Source organism: Ceratotherium simum, chromosome 4 (genome assembly GCF_057802395.1).
Source record: "Ceratotherium simum simum isolate JZ-2026a chromosome 4, ASM5780239v1, whole genome shotgun sequence".
NCBI classification, from domain to species: domain Eukaryota; kingdom Metazoa; phylum Chordata; class Mammalia; order Perissodactyla; family Rhinocerotidae; genus Ceratotherium; species Ceratotherium simum.
The window spans coordinates 52,648,165-52,667,882 of record NC_141903.1 but is presented as its reverse complement, the minus strand read 5'-3'; positions in this window follow the sequence as shown (position 1 = coordinate 52,667,882).

Sequence of the window (19,718 nt, the reverse complement as noted above, 5' to 3'; positions counted from 1 at the left end):
CCAGAGCATGTGGCTGATACCTCCTTCTCGTCCCTGAAAACCTATGGAGTATTTCCAATGCAGCATCACTACTCCTACCTAGTTTAGGCCTGTAGCCTGTGTCTACTGCACACCCACAGCAACCATCCTAACTCAGAAAACTGCTCTGTCTCTCTCTCCCTGCTCCTTTTTTTTTTTTTTGCAGGGGAAGAGTGGCCCTAAGCTAACATCTGTTGCCAATTTTTCTCCTTTTTTTTTCCTTCCCCCCCACAAAGCCCCAGTACATAGTTGTGTATAGTTGTAAGTTCTTCTTGTTCTTCTATGTGAGCCACTGCCACAGCATGGCTACTGACAGATGACTGGTGTGGTTCCACACCCAGGAACCGAGCCCAGACTGCCGAAGCAGAGTGCGCCGAACTTTAATAGCTAGGCCATCAGGGATGGCTCTCCCTGCTCCTTTTTGTCCATTACTGAAGACTTTAACACTCAACTTTACACTTTGTGAACTGCAAAATCCCAGAGGGCATTGTTCGCATATACATTCTCTGCACTAGCCAACCTCCAAGGCTTATCTCAAATACTCTCTAAGAAATGCCACCACCTTCATGTAATTTTAGAACTCCTCTGAGGTGGACAATACCTGCCTCTGGGAGCTCTGGCTGCCATAACAAAATACCGCAGACTGGGTGGTTTAAAGAACAGAGTTGTATTTTCTCACAGTTCTGGAGGGTGAAAAATCTAAGATCACGGTGCTGGCAGATTTGGTTTCTGGTTAGAGTTCTCTTCCTGGCTTGCACACAGTTGCCTTCTTGTTGTATGCTCACATAGCCTTTGATGCTTCTACATGGAGAGAGAGAGAAAGGGATGGAGGGTGGGGGGAGAGAGAGAGATCTTTTTCTTTTCTTTAAGGCCCATCCTCATGACTTTATCTAATCCTAATTACCTCCCAAAAGCCTCATTTCCAAATACCGTAACACTGGGAGTTAGGGCTTAAACATATGAATTTTGAGGGGACACAAACATTAAGTCTATAACCATTCTGTCCCTGGGCCCCCAAATTCATGTCCTTCTTGCATGTAAAATACATTCGTTCCATCCCAACAGCCCCAAAAGTCTTAACTCGTTCCAGCATCAGCTCTAAAATCTAAAGTCCAGTTGCAGCATCAACTCTAAAATCTCAAGTCCAGTCATAGCTAAATATTGTCTAAATCAGATATGGTGAGACTCAAGGTACAATTCATTCTGAGGCAAAATTACTCTCTAGCTATGAACCTGTGAAACCAGACAAGTTAATGTGCTCCCAAAATACAGTCGTGGGACAGGCATAGGATAGACATTCCCGTTCCAAAAGGGAGAAATAGGAATGTAAGAAAGGATGATGGGTCACCAGTGAGTCCAAAACCTAGCAAGGCGAATTCCGTCGGATCTTAAGGCTTGAGAATAATCCTACTTGATTCAATGCTCTGCCCTACAGGCCTACTGGGGCAATGATCCTACCGCTATGGCTCTGCTGAGTGGAAGTCACACCCCCAAGACTCTTGGCTGCCTTGTCCCACGGTTTTGCAGGGTAGTCTAGTCTGCAAGTCTTTAGTCAAAGGCCATCTGGCCTGTTAAAACCAAGGCAGTGACCCTAATAATTTCTGAATTGGCTTCAGGGTCCTTCTTCCCTTTACTTGAAGGAGAGTGCATATTTGCACTGTAATAGTTCTGATACAATCCTATAGGATCTAAGAAGTCTGACAGCCTTCCTTTATTTTGTTCCTTCTCTGTTCCTTTCAGTTCCCACTTCTCAGTGCCAAAATCTATCTTAGAACCACCATATGGTCCAGCAATATCCCCTTCTGGATAAATATCCAAAGGAAATAAAATCGGGATTTCAAAGAGATATTTCTACTCTCATTTTCATTGAGGCATTATTCACAATAGCCAAGATATAGAAACAACTGAAGTGTGTGTCAACGGATGAACAGATAAAGAATGTGGTATACACATATAATGGGATATTATACAGCCATGATAAAGAAAGAAATCCTGCCATTTGTGACAATGTGGATTGACCTTGGGGCATTATGCTAAGTGAAATAAGTCAGAGAAAAACAAATACTGTATGATATCACTTTTATGCAGAATATAAAAAAGCCAAACTATAGAAATAGAGATTCAAACGGTTATGAGGGGCTGGGGGGTAGGGAAAAGGGGAGATATTGGTCAAAGGGTACAAACTTCCAGTTATAAAATGAACAAGTTCCATGATCTAAAATATAGCAAGGTGATTATAGCTAATAATACTGTATTATATATTTGAAAGTTGCTAAGAAAGTAGATCTTAGATGTTCTCACCACAAAGGAAATGGTAATTATGTGATGAGATGGAGGTGTTAGCTAACACTATGGTGGGAATCATTTTGCAATGTATAAGTATACCAAGTCAGCATGTTGTATACCTTAAACCTACATAATGTTATATGTCAATTATATCTTAATAAAGCTGGAAAAACAAAACAAAATCTATCTTTGTCATCTGGGGCTTCCATAACAAAATACTATAGACTTGGCAGCTTAAATAACTGAGATTCATTTTCTCACAGTTCTGGAGGTTAGGAAATCTAAGATCAAGGTGCCAGCCAATTCAGTTCCTGGTGAGGGTTCTCTTCCTGTCTTGCAGATGGCTACCTTCCCACAGTGGCCTCGCATAATTTTACCGGTGCATGCTCACGGAAAGAGAGATCTCTCTCTCTTTCACTTCCTCTTCTGATAAGGTCACTAATGCTATTATTATGAAGCCTTACCTTCATGACCTAATCAACCCTAATTACTCGCAAAGGCCCCATCTCCAAATAACAACACATTGGGAGTTACGACTTCAACATATAAATTTTGGGGGCACACAAACATTCAGTCAATAACAATACCCTTTTATATATTTGAGGCTTGGGTTGAGGCATAGGCCATGGCTCATGGACTTTTGATGAGAGAGATGGGTAAAAAACGGAAGTAGTATGCCAATTAAATAGAGCAGTAGCTTCATTATTGACCTCAATTCTTGTATCAAGGCCCACTAGTTCAGACTGGCAGGGTGACTAAGTCCTCACATTTTTGCCTTACACAGAATGCTCTAGACTTGGGTTGGGTCATTCCATCCCAGTTCCCAATTGAGGAACTAAAACTATGCACTCTGTCTGGCCATACACAGTGAATGACATTGGTGGCCACCTTACACCTGGCAAGACGTGGCTTTATGTTCCTGAAGGCTGGGGTATTCCTACAGCAGAGGGATGGGCACAGCCTCTGCTAACTTCTCTTTCCTCTCTGACTTTATTAAAAACCACTAATGCTTCCTGGCCCACCATTATTCACTACCTTGAGAAAAAAAAATAATAAAGACCCTGAAACTTAGTAAAGACAGGAATCTCCAAGTATCTACAAAAATTATCTGAGTGCATGAATGATTGAGTAAGACTTTCAATTGTCTTGGTGCTAGCAGGGTGTATTGGGTTCTACTAAGTGATCAAGTTTTTCTTGGTTGTAGCTGAATCGCCCTCCAGGGAAAGAAGTTGTTATGCAGAGTGGCAACTGGCCAAGTTCTAAGAACACCTCCTTAGCTGCATCTGTAAGAATCTCAGAGTATGGCAAGTCTCAAGTTCTCTCTTGGTCCAGCAATCTGAAGCTAACAGGTAGAATGAGATTGGGACTACCATGTCAGGCATGGCTCCAGGGTTTCAGGCTGAGTGGAAACTCCTAAAAACTTGGGTGAAAGGAAGTAATTGTTTGAGCATTGCTTGCACCTGTGGTGGGGCAGTTCAGCAGCTCTGGGCTGGGTGAGATCTTTAGAGCAGGGACCTTAAGATGAGAATGGATGAGGGGTTGGTGGCTCTTGGCATGGGTAAACTGAATGCCAAATCTAAGACTTGAGTGAAGTTAGCTTTGAGAAGAAAAACAATTCAAAAATGTCAATCTGTAAGTGAGAAGAAACTAATGTACATAATACAATGTACAGGCTCTATGGTAGATATCTATTGTTTTATTTTCCCAGGGGTGCATCTCCTTTTTGGGGGGAGAAATAGGCCACAGGTGTAGGTAACTCAATCCAAATTGGGCCAGTTGTTATATTCCTTACCACCAGTTACTGACCCAAGCAGGATCATTGCTAATTCATATGGTGTCTTTCTTTGCGTGAATTTGAAAATGATTTTCCTTTCTGAAAACACTTGACTACCATATACCAGAAAATTATCATAATATACTCATTTCGGTAGAATAATTCATATTACTGCCACCTGCTGGAAAATCATGGTACTAAATATATAGTTGTATGACTTTTCTATGATAAGAACGGAACAATGTAATAGCAGCTTTGCACCAACCCAATCACAGCCATTGGTGAGGTGTGTGTACATGATCTAAGTTAGGCCTATCATTGTCCTCTCCTGGGAGCCTGCTGTGATGCTCTCTTTCTTTTCTAGTTACAAAGTTCTGAAGATGTGAGCCTAGACGTATCAGTGACCAAGGTTCAACTTATGGAGAAATTGGCCTAAAAGAAAGAAGCCAAACCACAAAAAGGGGGTGGGATACAGGGACAAAAAGAAATAGTGCCAACAGTCCTAGAATTTCTGGCTCCAATCCTTCGTGAAGATATTTCTATCATTGCCTTTATGGTTCAGCTGTAAGACAATTTCCTTTGTTGAGTTAAGCAAAAGTTCAGTTTCTCACACATGGATAAAAAGTCAAGTATACATTGACTTTGGAGGTCAAGTAAAATGAACTGACTACAAATGGGAAAGAGGGCAGGAAGAGATACTCTGAGATAATCTCACTGTATTAGAGTCAGGTGTGGAATTATTTAATTGTTCCTGCTGGGAGTATGTCTTACTAAATCTGGGGACAGATTTACTCCATAGCATAGATTCTTACCTGGAGTAGCCATTTAAAAATATTTGTTGAATTGAATTAATTTCAAAACACACAGATGTAGACAACACTTTATTTATTCATTTATTCCGTTGTCAAGTATTTATTGAGCAGCTACTTTGTAATACACACAGTTCTAATTACTCAGGATACTACAATTGAGTATTGGTATTTAAACTTCCAGATCACATATTTTTTTTTACCAATATGCATCTATAGTAGACAGTCATCATGCCAAAAGCAGCTGATACATAAAAAGGAAACATTCTCCAGACAAATGAAGACAACTCAACAAAATGTATGAGTCAACACGAGTTCTAGCTCCCAATTTGTATTCCCTAGATGTGAAACGTTAGATATATCATTTAACCTCCCAAGGCCTTAGTTTTCTCATCTATAATGTAAAGAGTTCTAACTAGATGATCTTTAAAGCTTATTCTGGCTAAAAAACACCCTCAAGTCTTCTTGCACTCTCTCAAACCAGTGGTTTTCAGTGTGTGGTCCCTTACTAGCAGCCTAGAAACTTGTTAAAATACAAATTTCAGGCCCTACTTCAACCTACTGGATCAGACACCCTGGGGGTGGGGTCCAGTAATCTGTGTTTTAACAAGCTCTGATGTATGCCAGAGTTCAGGAACCCCTGCCTAGACATATGCAATATATTTAATAGTCAATGTACATATGGAGAACTCTTCTAATTTTTCTCTGCTGCATTTCACCAACAACATTTTATATCCTAGACTTCCATGTCCTTCTCCACCATTCTCCACTTGCATCCACCAGTGAAAACTATTTTGGTCAGAAGAAAGCTGTCATTTTTTTTTCTTTGTTTTCAAATATCTCTAATGATTTTTTTGGATTTTACAAACAAAAATAAGTTCATGCAAAAGGAAAGAAAGAAAGAAAACTAAAAGTCTCCATTAAGAGTGATGTTCTATTATGCATATCATCCTTTTTTTGAGAATCAATGGGCACCATTATGGTAGTATATCAATAAAAGCCACCGCCAACAAAATGGCACAAAATATTTTGGGAATATTCTTGAGCTCTTTGCGAATTAAAGATTATGTCCATGTCATAGTACTTCCTCATGCAGGTTAATTATTAGCGATCAATTACAATAGATTAAATACACACAGGAGAATACTGACAGGCGCTTGTAATGAAAAAACAAACACTAGATGATCTCCCATAATTATCCAATCTTGCCTGTTGCAAAACTCAGAAAATGATGAATAAAGAGACAGAAAGAATAAAATGCTAGGTGCACAATCACTTGTATAAATAACACCTTCCTTTTCTATTTAGAAATCTGTTATCCTGTCTAAGTTTATAAATGATGTGGTTTGAGTATGTACCCATTTGCAGCTAGCACTAGTACATAAACAAATTTATGGACAGATTCCTCAGACATTTTATTGGGTGTCGATTTTGCTGTGTGGTCCCTATGATTTGGCTTTAAAACATCATATATACCAATCTCTGAGAGAGTCCAGGATGAGCCAAAGGAATGAATGATTTTTCCATAGGGGTAATAAAAAAATGGGAGTAAATAGACTTTATTTATATCCATGTGTCCTTTTCATTCTGCCCCCTTACTGTCAGTATTTTTAACTCTCTTTGTAAAATTTTCTCCTTTAGGAATATTTTATCCACACCTGCTTAATGACTGGAAGATAGTGGTAGCCACCACTGCTAGAGTCCTACTAGCTTTCTCAGTTTGGGAACTTTTCCCCTTTCAGTTAACTCCATATTGTATTTAGATATAGACAGACAGATAGTTATTATTTAAGAGTAAATTGTGATGTGGATGTGGCTGGTGTGTTTTAGAGTAATAATTATGGTTCAATTTTGAGCCAGAATAGTTTGGTTCATTAACAGCAATGGATACCATAAGAGAACAGAGTTTTTTTTTAATCTTTAGAGAAGGAGATGCCGTGTAGCATGGAAATATTCTTCTATTGTAAGAGGATTATTTTGTCAGTGGGAAGGAAAACACCACTTCCTTCCCTCTTCTCCAATATTCTTGCCTAAAATCACTATTCTTTGAGTTATGGGGGCTTCTCTATTCTCTTGCGTACTATTGAGTCAAAAATTCAAATATAGAGGAGCAGCACCTTCTCTTTTTTTCTCACATTATCTCTTGCCATTTCATACCATTTATCTTTCTTCAGATATGAAATAAGAGTATCATTAAAGATGAGGAATTTCCAGTGGGGGAGTTTACAAACATGATATAACTATTTTTACTATTACATCTTTATAAAATAAAGAAGAACCTGCAGAGATAAAGGAACTTAAAAAAAAAAACAAAACTATTCTTCCTACCTTGGAGAACTCAAGCATATTACTTATTTTACACTTCTAATTATTTCTTCTCTTTTCTCCTCTCCTATTTGCTTAGTGCACACTGGCTCTTTTAATCTTCCTTATTTTAATTTTCTTCTGGCAGCTTCTGCTTTCCACCTTTCTTCTTTTTTCCTCTGATTTTTCAAAGCTATTGTTCTTTTGATACCACTTCCAAATTTCTGTTTTTTCTTCTATTGTCTCTTTCTTCTTCCGTCTCAAATATGACTTCCAAAGATTTCGTCAAGATGAATTGTTCGGAATGAAGACAGCGAGTATGAGGAGCTTAAGGAACTGGGAAAAGGAGAGCTGCCAAGACTGTCTTCCTGTATAGAAGCATGTTCCAGGGACCTGGGGTGTGAGAAGCAAGAAACAGAGAGCCCTGCTAAGGAATGACCAAAATGGGAAGCCTATTCAAATAATGATTTGGAATAGTGTGCACTGAAGAAAATAAAGTAGAGCCAGCCAGCCAGGTCAGTAGCTAATAGCCCATGGGTGTGCTACTAAGGAAATTAAAACTTTAGCTAATGAGAATGGTAGCCACCTACTGAGAATGACGCTGAAGGCTTCCTATTAACTCTCCTTGCTGGCTCCTTTTGACAGAACAGTCAGAAAGTTATTTCCTATTTACTTAGAAGCAAAAGGCTTGAAATGGAGGCAAAAAAAAAAAAAAAAGTTGGATGCATTATTCAGCTCCCTCAAGAGGAGATCTAGACAGGGTACTTTCCCCCCCTCTATCCAAAACACACATCAGCATAGGTCACGAAAAGAGGAAGGACAGCTAAAAGAAAAAAAAAAGGAAAAGAAGAAGGGGAAGCTGTCCCAGATAAATACAGCCAAGATGACTCAGACAATCTCCCAGGGGATTTTTGGTGTGGGCACTTCAAGTTAATAAATCCGCTCTTAACATTGTGGAATCAGCAGGGTTAGGCTACCTCTTCCAAGAACACTTGTTGAATATCATGATTCCAGGGGGCGAGGGGTCGCTATTTACGCAATTCTCTTTGTTTTTCCTGCAGAAGTAAGAACACATCTGTTTAACTCGCAGGTCACTAGGAGAATGATTGCAGGCCTTCTGGACATACTTTGGTCCTGGATAAACATTAAGGGTCACTTGACTGACCCTAAACCCAACTGCTGATCCTATTGTGGTTCTTTCCAAATTGATCAGAAAGCGTGGTGGGGATCCGGATCTCTGCTACCGGGTGAAGCCGAAGGAATCCAGGCTAGATGTGAGGCGACGTACAGCAGGCTGCGATGATGAGCGCATTTCAGGATTAAGAGGAGGGGACACGAACTTGTCTCCAGGCGTTCTGGGAGAGACCCCGGAGGGTGTGCCGCGGGCCTGCAGCTGACGGCGCTGGGCACCGCGGCCGGGGAGCGAGCGCGTGTGTGCGCGAGAGCTGCGGGCGGCGGCGGCGGGAGGAGGCGCAGGCGCGCTGCTCGCGCGTCTGCAGCCCCGCGCCGAGCGCGGCGTCTTGGGGAGTTGATGGCAGCACCACAGTGCGGCCGCCCGGCCGAGCGCCGAGCGCAGCCACCCTCCGCTGCCCAGGGAGCGACCAAGATGTGGGGGGATCGGGGCGGCAGGAGCCGCAGCAGCGCCAGGGACGGGGGCGTGCAGCAGCCTCCGCTCGCCCGCCTGTGCTGACCTGCCTCGCTTGCCCCCAAAGAATGTCAGCCAAGTCCAAGGGGACCCACTCCTCGTCCTCTCCAGCCGAGGGACCGCCGGCAGCCTCCAAAACCAAGGTGAAGGAACAGATCAAGATCATCGTGGAGGATCTGGAATTAGTCCTGGGCGACCTGAAGGACGTGGCTAAGGAACTTAAGGAGGTGAGAGGCGCACGGGTGGGGAAGGAGTTCGTCGCCTTTTGCTCCCTCGGGGTTCCGAGTCCTGTTTTCACTGGGGACCTCCAGATTTCTTAACTCCTAGGAAACTATAGAAAGACGCCCGCAGACGGACTTTCTTTGCTCCGGCGACTCCTGAGAAGAGTTGCTGCACTTTCTTTTTTTTCAATCAGGAAGAAATCAACTAGTGTTTTAATCGATGGACCTGGGATGGTGGGAGGGCTGAACGCACGCGTGTGTCTCTGTATCTGTAATGTCTGGGGAGGGGGTTAACTGGGGGTGTGTCGACAGGGGAAGAAATGAACAGCCTGGCCGGAGAGTGCAAGATGCTCCTCTCCTGCCCTCTTGCTCCCCTAGAGTCCTTTGGCAAGTTGCTCTTGCCTGGCAGCCTCCCCAAGCCAGGGCTGAAGAGGGGTCGGGTTCCCGACCCTGGGCCAGGCCGGGGAGGGCAGCCTGGAGGAAGCTCGGTTCCGGCTCCCCTCCCGGGCTCCCGAGCCCCGCTGCTGAAGGCGACCCTGGCTGGTAGCAGAGAGCCCAGATGTAGAGGGGATGTAGAGCGATCTGGGACTTTCTCACTTTCGCAGTTCCTGAAGCATCCCCTGCTCTCCTCCGAACGTCGCTACCAGTAACTCTGGGCCTTCCCACCACCCTACCTCCTTCCTTCCTCCCATCTTGTCGCCACTTGGCATTGAACCTGGGGAGCAGGGCGCGTCGGTGAGTGTGTGTGTGTGTGGTGTGCGTGCACCAGGGTCTTGCCACTTGAGTCCTGGCTCTTGGGAACCGGGACGGTTTGGGTCTTTCCGGCTCCCCCCCTCCCGGTTCCACTTCTGCCCTCCCACCCCCACCCCCCGTGATCCGGATAGAAAGAAGCGGAGGCAGTGTCAGGGCTGAGCCTGCGTTACTCAGCTGCTGCTCCAGGCGGGGGCGAGGGCCGGGTTGGGAGGGGTGGGGTCTCCCGCGAGCCCGGCTGGCAGCTGGTGGCGTCGCGGAGCTGGTGGCAGAGTCCGAGCCGGCTGTTCCGCTTTCGAATGGGCGCCTGGTGCGGTTCTGGGTCAGGCAGTCCGCACCCGCAGTTGCTGGAGAGCTAAGACTGTAACTTCGAAGGTGGTGGTGGCCGCGGCGGAAAGGGAATGGGTGGGGCGTGGTCTAGGTCCAAAATTGTAATCCTGTGTCTGAGGCCAAGTGGGAGGAGATTGAGGGTTGTTTAGATGTCTGGCCTCTGGAGATTAACCTCCTCTGTCCAATTTCCAATCCAAATGTGAGGAAAGAGTGCCCCCCTCCTTCTCCCCGCTCTCTTCATTACCTCTACGAACTGAACTCCTCATTTGTTACCAAATGCAAATCTGTTAAAATGGCCCATTCGTTGCCAGGGTTCGGTTTGCCACTGGCAAATGTCATTTCTGTAGGTTGCTCCACAGACAGAACGTAATTACTACGGAGGTCTTGAGAGTGGGACTGATATAAATGATAGATGTGAGGATAAAACTTGTTCGTGTTTGCAGGGCTTCTCTAGGATCATTGCTTCACAACTGGTTGACAGATGGTGAGGTTACGTATTGAAATTAAACTCGAAAGATGTTCGTTTCTTTGTTATCCTTTTATTTGACATCTTTGGCAGGCTGTATTTTCATCTGAAACATTATGGCGTTTTAAAAAATGAACAAATTTGGGCATGTTCCTTTTGGCAGAATTGTGCTTTATAGTTGTTGAAGTTTCTAAGGTGGGGGAGATGGGAAACCTATATCAGTACAGTAACGTATATATTGTCTTAGCGAGGAGGCTGAGATTAAGAGAAAGGTAGTCAATCAAAATTCTGCGTCTATGGTCACATCCCTCCTTACATTACGGTGTGTCACTCCGCTCCGTATTTTAGACGAATAAATGACAAGAGACTGCACATGGTCCTGGTTCTGCTTTGCATCCTTATTCTGTAAACGTTAGAGACCAGGTAGATCTCCAGAGAAACTTTTAACCTCTCTGTGGCTCTTGCTTAGAATCACAGAGAAGTAAATCAGGGAGTCTGTGGATCTCTCCTCCTTTCACTCTTTCTGTGTCTTGATTTACTTGGGGATTTTTAAGGAAAAAAAAAAAAAACCCAGGTAGTTTATAAAAGGAATAGAAAGCATAGATAATGTATAACCAAGTAAATGAAAGGATCTGTCTCCCAAACAGATCTAGAGATAAAATTTTGACTTGATGCTTTGGAAGCTTTGATCGGCTGCCAGGGCCTGTTTGGGTAAAAATCTTACCCCTGAGAGTGAAATTGATGAATGATAAATGATGTGATGTGATTGTTAGTTACTTTTGTGAGGATATCGTCATCCTCAGTTTGCACATGGAGATGTTTAGACTATGGCTAAATCTCAAAACATTAGCCATTTATATAATATGAATGATGGTTATTTTGAGAACAAAATATTTAGAGGGCATGTTTAACCTATGACATCTTGCAGTTGTTCATCATTTATCTTTTTGAGATAATACTGCACATGTGACTGAACATGTCTTTAATGTAGTTTTAAATGAAGAAGTAACTGAAAACTTGGTAAATTACAAACCTTGTTGGTCTCTATACCTATAAAATAAATATAAATGTCGTTATTAATTCATCAGCTGTTACATTCAATATTCTGGCAGTTTATCCTTGGTATATATTAAATATAAACTGTTATATTTAAAATTCTAATTCCTTTATTTGCAATGCTGTGCTTTTAGGCCATAATGTATTTTGATATAAATTAGCAGAGAGCTCTTATTAACTTGGAACAGAAATTAGAAATCAAAAAGTGATTATGACTACATCACTATATAAGGCACCATATGGTATTTGTTTTTCTTTTCTGCTTTTTTCATTCTAATAAAAATGCAGTATTCGTTTTTGAATATTCTGTTCTTTATTTTCCTATAAACTCTGCACCAGCACTGTTGGACTTTTGTTTGAGGTTATTTTAAATATTATTATGGGTGTCTTTTATGATTAGTTATTACTGCTTAATCATTTATAAGTGGATTATATATATACTGGAAGAAGAACAGGATTTCTAGAAAGTCTAAGGGCAGTTTTATTCTGCCCTCAGAATTTAGTAAAACCTCAAATAATTTGACTTTTCAGAAATAATAGGTCTTTTGGTCTTCTATACTATAATGGAAAAGGCTTAAGTATAATTCGACATATTTATTCAGCACCTATTATGTGCCAAGTACTATGTTATATTTTTATTGCTGCCAAGATGAGTAAGTTGTAGTTTCTGGTCTCAGTGAGCTCAAAAGGTTGGTTTGGGATGCATTTATCCTCTCTTTGAACATCAATAGTGTAAAAAGTCATTACTGTTTTTAGTGGCCCTCTCACTATGATCTAATAGCTTTGGGGGAAGAAAGCAGAATTGAGAATAAGAATGAGTATATGAAGATTTATAAACCAATGCTTGCTATATACTTAGTAGTATGGTGAGCCTTTGGTGAAGAGAGTAGAAGCTTAAAATAGATAGTAAAATATGAATTTTAAGAAACTTACAATTTATTCAGATTGTCATGATTAACATATATGGATCAATGCCATCCATAGGAGATCATATATCCAAGTGTTACAACTAAATATTGGAGATTTTCATGAAGGATAAGTCCTTTGAGGAAATGAAGAGTCAAAAAGGAAGATTTTGGATCTTTCTTTGAGGTGTGGATAAGATTTGAAGAGGTAGAGAGGAGAAAGAATTAACAGGAAACAGCATTGGAATACAAGATCAATCCATGTTGCCTTTTTCTACACATTGAAGAAAAGAAAAAAAATTATGGCGAAACTCTGGAGTTTTAGGGAAAATATTAACCATTACTGGTTTATTAGGTGTGGAGTGATCCTTTTTTCTTAAGAAATGTAGAAAAAAGAGCTATTGATTTTTAGAAATAGTTCTTAACCTGACACTTTTGGGTACCAATTTGCCTGTTCTTTTATGAAGATCTCACTGGTAAACTGTTGTGCATCAAATGTTGGTGTTAATGTGGGATCACAGATCTTGTTGGTTAGAGAGAGATTGGAATATGTAATAAACAGCCTTTTATTGGAAACAAAATTCATTCCTGCTTCAGCTGAATTCTCTTTTAGTTTAGACTGATTATAACCTTGTGCATTTTTTGTAGTGTTTTCATTTTACGATTTTAAGTAACAAGACTGCTATATGGGTTGAAAAAATGTGTATATAATTTTTTTTTTTTTTTTTACTAAGCTTTGTCGAGTAGACATGACTCTCATGGAGGAACCAGTTAAGATGAGGTGTTCTCTTACTGCCCTGGAATCACTCAGTGATCAGACTCCACGGGTGGGAAGATGTGTCAGCATTGCGGTTGGGGATTGGAAAGCACCCAGGATTTGTCTTATAATGTCATAAACAGAAATCAATTAAACTTCAGTTTAATTTTGAAAAGTTTGAAAACTCATAGAAAATGATCCATTTGGGGGCTGATGAAAACAGAATTAACAGTTATCTGCAAAATATTTTTGTTTTTAAATGTTTTCCTCTTTTTAATGGCTTATCCACTTGAAGCTCTGTAGTTTATTGCTGTAGGAAATCCTACCAAATATGTTTTGGTTAATGAGTCCATGCACATATAAAATCCATTACTAGAACAAATTATAGAGAATAATCTCTGGAGTATTTTCTAAGTTCTAAAGTTGTGAATGAATGAAATTTCACAGTTCATTCAATTGTAGCAATAGCTGTACTTTTACTAGGCTGTACAACAGTCTACCTCCCCAAACTGAAGTATATTTACCAAATGCTAAAATGCTTTTTAATTTTTCTTGTCTTAATCCTGATGGCTTAGCAAGTTCCTAAAAGAGCAGAATGGTTCTGAGAAAATGAAGATAACCAATAACTATCCTTCTAGGTCTCTCTATTTCCAATGCATTAAACCATTCAAGACTCAGAGAATTAGCTGATAAGAAATTCAAGCAGACTTAAAGAAATAAATAGACAGTATGCCTGAGGCAATAGTGAAGTAATACATAATAAAACCAATGTAATAAGTTTCATTGCTACCTGGATTATGTTTTTTCCACACTTGCTGCTCTGAGGATCTCAGGTATTGAAATCAAAATGCAGGGAAAGAGCTAGAAATGCAAGTATCTATATTTCAAATAGAAACATATTTTCCCAAACAAATTAAACTATAGTTCTTGAGAACTATTTCATGAAAAATTTTATGGGCAATTTTTGAAAATTAGAGAGATAAAATTTCAATAGACTGCTGATTCAGTTCTGATTGAAATTCACATAATTGACATCGAGCTGAAAATAAAAGATTAGTGAACAACAAAAAGTATGTTTTTCTTTTAAAAAAATTAAATTTATTTATTTATTATTTATTTATTTTATTAAGACTTTATTTTTACTTTATTTTTTTAGAGCAGTTTTAGGTTCACAGCAAAACTGAGGGGAAGGTACAGAGATTTCCTATATACTCCCTGCCCCCACACATGCATAGCCTCCCCATTATCAACATCCCCCACCAGAGTGCTCCATTTGGCACAACCAATGAGTCTTCACTGACACATCATAATCACTCCCAAAGCCCATAGTTTACATTATGGTTCACTCTTGGTGTTGTGCATTCTGTGGGTTTGGACAAATGTATAATGACGTGTATCCATCATTATGGTATCATACACAGTATTTTCACTTCCCTAAAAATCCTTTGTGCTCTACCTATTCATCCCTCCACCAGACTCAACCCCAAGGATTCATTTTTTAAAGGACAGGTATCGTTTTTTTTCTGATTTTAGAAGTAATATAGTATATGAATTTCACAGAGAGTTTGGAAAAATCTAAAAATTATAAAGGAGAAAATAAAAATTATCCTTAATACCACACAGAAACAGATATGTTGAACATTTTGCTATATTTCCTTTCAGTCATTTTGTATACATATTTTTAACATAGATGAAGTCATGTAAAACTATGAAATTATGTACAAGTGTGTTTTCTGCTTTCTCCAATAGCATTAGATCATAACAATTAGATCTGCTGTAAGTTACTTTTATAGTTCCCCTAATGTTGGACATTCTATTTATTTCCAAATATTTGTGGTTTTAAATATCACTAAAAAGAACAGCTTTGGCAATTAAAATAGCTAAGATGGATAGATTTTACTCTCTGCCTGGTACTCTTCTAAGTGCATTTATTTATATTAAATCCTCAGATCCTCAAAACAGACATATGAGAAATGTACTATTTTTACTCCATTTTATGGATCACAAAACAGAGGCTAGAAATATTAAGTCACATGCCCAAGGTCACTTGACTCGTAAGTGAGAAGTGAGGTTTCAGTGCCAGGCATTTTAGTGCTAGAGCCCAGGCCTTTAATCACTAAGTGCTATGGCTTTTCCCAATTTTTTTCTTCCCTTGCAAGTCAAGGATGTGAAAGTTTTAAAGTTTTCAATCCATACTGCAAAACTCTCTTCCAGGGAATTTTCACAAATTTTTACTTCCAGCAGCAGTATATGTGTGGACACTATTTCTTAAATTTCGAATGAAGCTAATAAACCATTTAAGTCTTGTTGTGTAGTTTATTATTTTTTTATGGTAGCAGTCATCGTTCTTGTGGGTTGCACTCAATTTCAGGGACCAGTACTGAGGCAAAATTAACAATAAGTTAATTAGACCTTGCAGTTTGCATCTTCCAAATAAATAGGTGCTGCAGTGAATTATTTTTGACCTATTTGGTCTTCAAAAAAATACTAATAAAGGGGCTGGCCTTGTGCCATAGCAGTTAAGTGCATGCGCTCCACTGCTGGCGGCCCAGGTTCAGAACCCCGGGCGCGCACCGATGCACCGCTTGTCAGGCCATGCTGTGGCGGCATCCCATATAAAGTAGAGGAAGATGGGCACGGATGTTAGCCCAGGGCCAATCTTCCTCAGTAAAAAGAGGAGGATTGGCATGCATGTTAGCTCAGAACTGATCTTCCTCACACGCACAAAACAAATACTAATAAGAATATTACATAGCTTTTGTATTATGACTTAGAAAATAAAGGAGCAACTAATATGGGTGCTTGCCGATATCTTCATTGTATTCAGCTGTTGCAAATGAATTTAAAAGAATTTGGAAAACTTTTATTCTCTTTTGTTATCAAATTGCCTTAGAAGGGAGGTACTATCCCTAAGTTTTCTGAGAGATATTTGGGGCTTGACAGTTTTGTTTGCTTTCTGCAAACATTAGATTTCTTATGTTAATTTTCGTGCCATCAAATGTAGGCCATCCTCTCTTCCCCTCACGTATAAAGGGAAACAAGAAATGATCTTATTCTAAAATCCCATTTGGTTTTTTTCCTCATATAATATGGATAGAAATTTTTTCATTATATTGAAAGTTAGTTCATTAGAAGAACTAGTCTGAATTAAGATTTCCCATAGGACCTGGGAAACCAAAGTCAGCACTACTTCAGCTCTAAACAAGATCCAGAAAGTAAGAACAACTGAAATGAGAAATTAGACATATCTAAGTAATGGCCAAATCAAAGTAGGCCCACAAAGTGGCCTGTCAACTCAGGACAGATGTTGCCTTATATGGCATAAGCTATTTTTATTTTTGAGAATGGAAGGACCTGAGGATTCCAAGGGAACTGAGCTCCCAGACCCCACTTTAGGTAAGAAACATTAGCATTGTTAAGACAGAACTTGTATTTATGATCTTTGTTTTCCCTCCTGCTTTGCAAATACTACTTCAGGTCGGCGTTTTAGATAAATGTTTACTTGTAGAATAATTAAAGTCAGTCAAATTACATACCTATGCCCAATAAGTCAGTTATTATGCTGTGTGGCACACTATAAATAGAATTCCAGCTACAGATAACATATGCCATACTTGTCTAGAGAGAGCAAATTTGATAATTTCTAACAGGTTCTGTTGTCTTCTCTATACTACACGAAAGCTAACAGATATATTGGTGTTCATGTGCCTCTTTCATAATATCAAATCTTATTCTAAGATTTCAACCTATGTTCAAGTGACAGAAAAATACCAGGTTAAAAAAAATATCAGTCAAATCAATTGTCTTTTAGCAGCAGTGGTTCTTAATTTTTTTCCCCCATATCAAAAAGCCCTTTGAAACTTGGACAAAACTGTGGATATTTCTCCTGGAATAAAAGCTCATACAAACATAAGTTTTTGCACATGTTCAGGAATCTTGGGAGGATGAGAATGACTCAGGTAAAGAGATAAAACAAGTGATTGATTGCCTTTTAAAAAGTTTTTTCAGCTAGTTATTTGAGCCCCAGCTTCATAATTTTCAAAATCAAAGTCAAGGAAGCAAGGAAAAAAAAAATGCTAATGGCTGCCATCTGATGGTTTTTATTTCAGAGAGAAAATGGGTAGTTTATTGGCAATTTACTTCTCTTAGAGGGGCTGTGGTAGATGTAATCTCAAAGTGGGGGGAAAAATATATGTATGTAATTCACTACTCTCCAAAAACTGTAGAGTGCTCATATGGCTAAAGGTTAACTCTCACAGTTTGTTGTCTTTTATGATGTGTGCTGGAGTACATCACTTCATAGAAGGATAAAATGTTTCCAGAGCTTTTTGTAAATTAAGCGTATTCTCTTCTTAAAACTGGTCGCAGAACAGCCTTTTTCTTTGTTTATAATTTTCCTGTGTGATATTAATTCATGAATTAAGAAAGATTTATTGAATTCTTGATACGTGTAAGGGACTGTGCTGAACCGTAAAGGATGAGAACGTGAATGAGCTTGAGAACCAGCCCTTGAAGAAAGTCACCTGTAGTAGGGTAAACTTCACCTCTAGTAGGGTGCAGGAAGTAACTCTAAAGCAACGTGGAATGCAGAAAGGGCCGTATTAAGTCACACCTAGAATGCAAAGATGGAAGAAGCATTCATCTCACTTACCATTTTAATTGATTCTCTCTGAGTTAATGAATTCTAAACTTCGCTTAATAAGATGTGTAGTAACTCCAATAATGATACAATAGTTTTGGGATATGAAGGCAAGCCTTTCAAATTCATACATATTTTGCTTTGTTATTCCACATTAGAAGATTAGTCTTAGGGATTATGTTAATGTATTATGAAATTTCAGTACATATTACTAACACCAGAAGTCACTTTTATAAAACAAGTCTCTCCCAATGTTCTCTGTTACCAAAGAAATGTGGATGCATTTGAAAACAATCAGCAACTGGTTATTGTTCTCTTTAAAACTTGTTAAAATAAATCACTAATGTTTTACATACGTTGTGACAATCAAGCTTTTGTAGGTGTATGATTTCTACCTCTTAATTTAATTTGAATATACAGCTAAAAATTTATGACAAAATTGCTGAAAAAGGTATCTAGGTAACTATTTTCTTTTTACTTTCAATGATGGTGATAACGCTCTAGGGCAACCATAATTATTTGAAAATTACTTTGTAATCTTAAAGCTCAAATATCAGAGATAAGTTTTTGTCTATTCAATTATTGTATGTAGAATAAAGTATAAGTTTGATTGTCCTGTGATTGGCTAGATGGATGTTTTTGATAAATGTTTGAAATTTTTTTTTTTAAATAATAGGAGAATTTTGAGGCTGTGTTACACAGTAAGGTGGAATAGTGTAAAAGGGTAAGATCTCAGACTCTGAAGCTGCCACTTCATTTCAAATTGCTCTGCTGTGCAATATTGGGCACATTACTTAATCTTTCTTTGACTTCATTTCCTCCTTAACATGGCAATGGTGATCATAATATTACGTACAGTATAGACTGGTTATGGAGATTGAGTTAATGTATGTAAAGCACTTAAAATAGTTCCCATGAACAGAGTGAGTGCTGTATGTGTATTTGTAATTGTCATTATTATTTGAATTTGTGCGAGCCTCTTTATTCATTTATTCAACAAATAATTGTTTAGCACCTACTATATGCCAGGCACTGTTCTAGTTCTGGGGATATAGTGGTTAACAAAATAGATAGAATTCCTTCATGGAGCTTGCATAGTGGATAGGGAGGGCATGGGAAAGACAGACCAACATAATAAATGCCAAATTACGTCAAATACTAGAAGGTGACAAGTCCTGTGAAACAATAGAGGATTATAATGGGAAGAGCAGTGATGGGGAGGAGGTGCAATTTTAAATAGGGTGGTCCAGAATAAGCCTGATTGAGACAGCAACGTGGCGGCATCAGAGAAAAAGCTTGGAGTTGAAGGAGATAGCCCCTAGTATGGATATCTAGGGGAGCACTTTCCAAGTAGAGGGAACAGTGGTCCAAAGGCCCATGGTGGGCATGTGTTCCGAGTATTTGCAGAAGAGCAGGGAGGCCGGTGTAGCAGGAGTGGTTGAGCGGGGGTCAGAAGGGCACAGGGAGATACATCTAAGGATTCTAACTTTTACTCAGAATACAATGGGGTCTTTGCAGAGTTTTGAGCAGAGGAGTGACCATGTCTTCCTCTAATTTACCTTTAATCTCTAGTTCAGGGTTTCACAAACATCGCTCGATTGACATTTTGGGCAGATAATTTTTGTTGTTGAGGGCTGTCCTGTGCATTGTAGGATGTTTAGCAGCATCCCTGGCCTCTACTAACTAGATGCCAGTAGCAACCCAAAATGGCAGTGTGACAACTAAAAATATTTCTAGATATTGCCAAATGTCCCCTCG